Genomic DNA, 7,002 nt, shown 5'->3' on the forward strand with positions numbered 1-7,002 from the left:
TTTTGAAATCCTACCAGCAAAGTTTTATTCTTGATAAAAGAAACAGAGTGAGTCTTCCATTGACAGATGAAAGGCTGCAATGTGTATAGAAGACTGAGAAAGGCCTTCTGAATAACAATTTCTTCAGTCTTTCAAAAAGAGAGAGATTTTCTCTGTGCCCAAGTCTGAACAGAGAGCAGTCTTTAAAATTCTCCACCTGATTTATACCAGTCTCCTCACAGTCTTGTTAGTTTCTGACCTGCCTATTTCAACATACTTTCCCTAAAGTCAAGGAGGATACATACATCTCAGCACACAATGGGACACGGTAAAGACATGCTTAATACGGTTTACTGCCATTTTATTTTACATGTAACATTAGGAAGTGTAAAATCACAACACACATATAACATCTTGCATATTATCAGGAACTAAGCTGATCATTCCTTCCAGTAGTTGTAGTCTGTGTCTGTGTGTTCAAGGCTGGCTTTTGTGTTTTCACAATGCATTGGTTGGATGTTCCTTTTGATCATTTTCACCACAAGAAGCGGTGACCACCTTCTCCACAGTGCCACTGCAGGTACCTTGATAGTACCTGTACTATATTTCCAGTATTGGTAACAACAAATACTTATTTATTAGAAAATGAGCAATTGAAAGTTAGGAAAATGAGTTAAGTTAGCAGACCTCATTCTGGGCACATTCCCGACTACCGGACCATGCAACATGCTATAATACTGAATTTAACTGTCACCTCTCCTGTACCACAACTTGGGTTTACAGATGCTACTGACATCAACAAGGTGATTCCTGAAAAACAGCCAAACTGTCTTCCACAGATCCACCTCTGCTGCTTTATGTGTCCTGGGATCTCTTCTCCAAAAAGCATGCTTTCCTATAGCACCATGTATATTAGAGGGACGGTAAGCCATGCAGAGGAGTTGTAGATAGTGTGCTGCTCCAGGGTTGGTCACCATTTCATAATTCTGCTTCCCATGATGCTTCAGTTGTATGACACCCTACTCTGAGAATTAGCATTTGTCCCAATCCTTGTCATCCTCAGCGGCCACAAACAGGAACCTGCCCTCAGCTTGCTTGACAGGGATCAGGGCACCTTTATTCTCCTCTACCACGAGTGTATGGTGGATTTGACATCAAGGGTCCCAAAGTTAGTCAGAACAGCTCTTTGGGCATCAAACTTTAGAGGAGGAATGATCATACCCTTGTATTGCAGCAGAAATATGGCCTTGGCATTACAGCCATTGATCCAGACAGTTGCTGAGACACCAGATAGTAGAGAGGCAATGGACTAGAGAGAAAGTAGAGAGACCATGTACTATTGCTTATCACTGTCACTGAGGTGCTTCAAACTTGGTTGTATATCCTTGGTTACTGTTAGTTCATCACAAGCAGGGTATATACTGCATGCAGTGCTTGCCTGTTTTTAGATGCCTGACAGAAATTCCAGGCATTTCTTTAACACTCTATGGGAGATCCTGGCCATCCACAGAGAGTATATTCTTGAGATCCCTATAAATGGAGCAATCCGCTAATACATATAGCCTTGCAGATTTTTTTTTTTTTTTTGTGATCAACTTTTTATTCAAATTACAACTTTGTACACAAATACTGGGAATCACCTCACATACATGTCGATAATACTTACAAGTATTGCATACACTTACATTAACTCATATTGATATATCGATTGCATTGTTTTCATCACACACCTGACTACCTTACAGATCTCTCATCAATTCTAAAAACACATTCCAGTGCTCAATAGTTTTCAATAGCTGTGAGGGCCGCTAACAAGAAATTGCAATGTGGGACAGACAAACCTAAACTGACATCACTCAGCAGGAATACAGTAAGGGAGGGGAGAATTTTCTTTGCAAGATCTCTGATATTGTGTTGGCCACCTCCTCCCAGAATGTCATTCTATTCGGGCATTCCTAAAACATGGAAGTGTTGTTCCAATTGCTCCCTGATTACAGGTCTTGCAAAAGGGATCTGCAGTTAACCTCATGAGAAACCTTCTTCAGGGTGTAAGATAAGCCCTGTGTATAAATTTAAAATAAATAAGCTGATGCGCCAAATTCTTTGACGATGAAAAGGAGTAATCCCAAACTCTCCTTCATTCAGGAGCTTCCTTATACACACTTATCTCTCTGTCCCAGGTCGCAGAGACCGTCAGTGGTCCCAACCTGTGTCTCACAAAGTGATTATATAAATGTGATCCCAATCCTTTGTCTACTAAGAACAAGTCCAGTTATGGGTGAGTGACTAAACCTCTAACCAGGACAACTTTACTACCATGAATCGCTGAGCGTATCTGTAAGTACAAGAAGCGGGTCGTGCTCAGGAGAGAGAAGGCTCCCTTTATGTCCTGGAAGCTGTGCAAGCCTGTTGTGCAAAACAAATCCTGAAGAGTAAAAACACCCCTAGAAGACCAAGCTGAGCAGGTGAAAGGTTGACCACTGGAGAGTAAAAATGGATTGTTCCAAATGGGTGAAGAGGGTGAAGGGAGGTTGATATTCCTAAAAAATTTTTCCACTGATTTCCACACTGCAAGGGACTGAGTTATGATAGGGCCAGATTTCAAAGCAAAGTTCTTCATTTTAGTCGTGCAGATTTGTGCACAAAGGGGCATTTGTTCCTGACACAGAAAAACAAGTTTTACATGATGCAATAAACAATTGGGTAATGGGATCATTTACATTTTAATGCAAATAAACATATACAATATGGAAAACACATGTGCGTGTAGGTGTTAGTGCAGTGCCCCATGCTTCAGGAACAGAGAGTGAAGTCTAGAAAAGAGAGTGGTGCCAGGTGCAAATTATATACCTGGTGAACTAGGCCTAGCATATGTACATATATGGTTATGTCACATAGCTTGTAAGTGAGGTAAATGGAATCAGATGACCTGCTCTGCTTGTAGGCTTCAATAGTTATACTTAAAACATAAAGTTGCAATTACAATTTTAAAAGTTCTTGCAGGATGGAGTCCAGACCCTGCCTAGCTGACAACCACAATGAGATGGCCACCTTTTAAATCCGAAATGAGAAGCTTCAGTCCACAGCTAAAACTGGGCAACTTGTTAAATGAAAAAGTTATGAAGCTGATAAATATGGTGATTAAATACAAATTCTGTCGGTTTAATCCACAGCATATTAGAAAAAAAGTTTAATACAAAATGGAATAGTCACAAGAAAAATTACAGCAAACAGCAATTACTGGGGGCCAAACAGGGGCCAAGCAGCATTTGCACAGAGCTGGTTGAGCAGCTTAGCGGTGTGACCTATTGACATGGCTTTACCTGTTGGAGCTTAGAAAGACAAAATGGAGGGCTGGATAGATTTCATACAAAACACCTTGCCATACATTCATCAGATGAGACAAAATGAAGAAGTTGGCCAATTTTACAATCAGAATATGACACAGATATATCCCGGTTATTCAAAGAATAGCAGTAAAAAGGAAAAGCTGGTAAATCTCTGTTACACCCATACTTTACCCCTGATTATTGTTGCTATGGTCACATCATTTCTTTCATTCATTATGGGGTGGAGCTTTGCTTGATTGTGCATTGTGTTTTTAAATTGTTGAAATGTTATTGGGTAATGTTTTGTAATGGTTTTGTAATGGAGTAGGTGGGCCTTGGGACTACAGGAGCAGAAGCACAGGAGAAGTGATTATTGCTCAAATGTCCACAAGGATGCTCATGTGATGATACATGAGTTTATACAATGTGGCAGTTTATTAAAATCCCAATTCTACGCCTCATTTTTCCATGGTCCTTGAATGAAGTTGCAAAATCCTTAGGTTTTACATTATCATATATAATGGCCTACTCAATACATTAGTGCTTCTGAATATTAAATGATGTCATTTTGCCCACCAGAGGGAGCCCGACTCCCACTAATGTCTGTGGTGCAATATTAGTACTCAATGTTGTCTAAATGAACTAGAGTGCTAGTGTTGTTCATTTAAATATCCTGTAAACAGCTAGTCTAAGTTGTGAGCGGTTGTTGCAAGGCAAATCATCAGCTGAGCTCATGTTGGGTCATGAGACCCTAACTTCCAATTAAATGCATACACTCATAAAGTAGAAGCAAATTTACGTGGCTCTTTGCTGTTCACAGCTGGAGCTTTGGTATATTTCTGCTACTCTTCATACTAAATCAGAAACTTCAGCTCCTAGTACTAAGGAAGGAAAGGTCATGCACGATACATCTCTGCTAATTTGACTCAGTGTCCCAGTGTTGCATTCAGTCACCATGCTTATTCAAAATCATAACTACAAGTTTTTAATTCTTCTGTTTGAAGGGGCAGTGACTGAAGTATCATTACTATTACCATTACATAAAGTGTGACATGCCTGTGTCTCATGTATTTTAGAGGTAGTATATTGTGGAATTTTTTTTTACAACTTTTTAAAAATAATTTTCATCCTTTTAAATTTACAAACAATATAACTGGCTACCCCTCCAATTAATATGAAACTGTCAGATACACTGTTCAGTTCAGTTTTGCCTTGATCGTAAAGCTAAACCGAGAAAGGTTTTTGAGGAATCTTATACTGATGAGGAATCACTGTATATTAGACATACATGGTTTTCCACACATGCAGAGGTGGGTTTTTTTTTCATCACAAGCCATTGGTGTTCAATAGCTAATGGCAGCCATGTTTCTTAACCATGAGTCATGCTGAATTGTCTTGTTAGGTAAATACCTATACCAAATTTCCTGCTAGTAGACAATTGAGTTGGAACATTATTGCCTTCTCTTCAAAATTCTGTAGCTCAAAAACATTTCCAAAAGAATGTGTTATTTTTTGAAGACTTCAAAGGAAATCATCTTTTCTCCAGTGTCAATATGACTGGTCAGCAAAAATGTTAAACTCAGATCCACACTGGATACATGTAACTTTACATGTAACTTTAAACATAACATTTCTGAAAATAAAGATATAACAAAAGTTACTGGTTTAGATGCCCCCTCCCCTCCTCTTCGCTGGTCTCTTGTATGATTACATAAAGTGTGACATGCCTGTGTTGTTCATGTGCTGTGACATATTTCATATCCAATCATCCCAGGGGGAATAATGAAGCTGTATTTCATTCTCTTGTATTTGCTACATGGGTACCTTACAACATACCCTCAACATTTAAGACATTTAGCGTGTGATCTGACTCACTGTTCATGGCCAATGCTAACATCTACCTAGCCAACATCAGCACAAAACCTCCTGGCTCACAAAGCAACCTGGATCCCATCCATGGGAAGTTTTCGAAAGACTTCCTCCTTCTGGCAGTTGAGTCACGAGATTCTGTCAGCACAAATGACCAATGAACCGAAAAGCCATTTAAATATTGCTTGCTTTGATAAGTGTTTTGTGGTGGATGAGTGTCTCAGACAGTGGTTTGGTGCTCTGAATGAAACATCAGTGATTTTAAATAGATTGGAATTTCCAAAAGAGTGAGGTCTGACACTCCATCCCCACAATCTCTAGTAAATGGCTAAGAAAGGCAAATAGTCGATCTGAGACATTTTTAAGGCAGTTGGATGTCATGTTGGTAAGTTGTGGTAAACTTGATACTTATGAATGTGCCAGAACAAGATCTGTGCTGTTAGTACTGCTCCACCCAGCTCTAGCTCAACTACATTCCTAGTCATGACAACTACCTTTCTGGCAGAAGATCAAAAAAGCAACAGACATTTTGGTCAATGAAACCAAGAAAGATTGTATTTCTGTTGCTGTTCATAAAACAAAAAAAAAATTGCATATAAACATTTTTTTTATCTACATAGTACAAGGTAATTGTTTTATTGTATTGTATCAACACAAGAGTTGCACCACCGCCTTATTCCAAAATTGACTCAGTTTGTAGTTTGCTTTTGAATTATTAACAAGCAGTTTTCCTTCACAGTTTACCTCTAGTTGCAGTGGTACACAAGAGGTGGCTGGTTGCTTGACGCTGACAATACTGTTTTCACGTGATCCAGGCAGACGTTGCCTGTGACTTCTGATCTAGGAATGGTTTTGGTACTTATTTTGTTATGGTTGTGGTTAGAATTGCTGTTGGGAAATCAGGTCTACTAGATCAGCACATACTGGCAAGTTTCTCCTCAGGCTTTTCTCGGACCCAGATACTTTCCAAGATAGATGCAAGTGCTCAGAGAAAACGACTGGCTCACATGCTTATCAGTAGCTGACAAAACGACGCACTTCAGCAGTAGCTTAATTTGGAAAAAAAAAAGTGATGTACAGATGGCTCCTGTTTTCATCTGGCGAATTTTGGGTGCTCTTCACAGAGTTTCCCTCACTACATTAACAACAAACTACATAAAGGCATGAGATGTCATGGACATTGGTCATGATGCAATTCAGCTTTGTTACTTTGTGCCCCAGAATCATTTGCAAGCATAAGCATTGACATTTACCAGTGGGCACAATGGTTTACAATAACTGAGAAGGGCATTAATTGGATGTGTTTGCACAGATGCAGCAGCTCTGTGTCTCAGCCCTGTTGTAAGAAGACTCAGTTGCACAAAGACAAGGGAGTCTATCAGAGTCCAGAGAGGCCACTGGGGGAGACTATGTCACATCACTATCCCATATTGTGAGTGTTAATTAGCGACATGCATCTAATCCCATCCATTATATTTGGAAGTTTTAGCTCATGGTATGTGTTGGTATTGTGTTGGAATGGTACAGCTCTTTTTTCATTTATATTGTGTTGCCAGGGCTGGGTGTGCACTTAGTCTCGGCACTGTGTTTGGCACCAGCGCTTGTTCGTGGTGGATACTAGTGATGTTGTCTGAGTAAGGCTTTCTGTTGTTGTTTTTTTTGGGATGCACTTTGTGCTCAGCTTTGGAAGTCTTTCTGGATAAGAGCGCCTGCTGGATATAAATATTGTAAATGTAAGGTTAAAATCTTGTTGCTCAGATTAAGAGCATCTGCTGGATGTAAATGCGACGGTAAATGCACTCACATCTTGTATGTCACTCTCAAT

The sequence above is a fragment of the Megalops cyprinoides genome, chromosome 12 (assembly GCF_013368585.1).
Source record: "Megalops cyprinoides isolate fMegCyp1 chromosome 12, fMegCyp1.pri, whole genome shotgun sequence".
NCBI classification, from domain to species: domain Eukaryota; kingdom Metazoa; phylum Chordata; class Actinopteri; order Elopiformes; family Megalopidae; genus Megalops; species Megalops cyprinoides.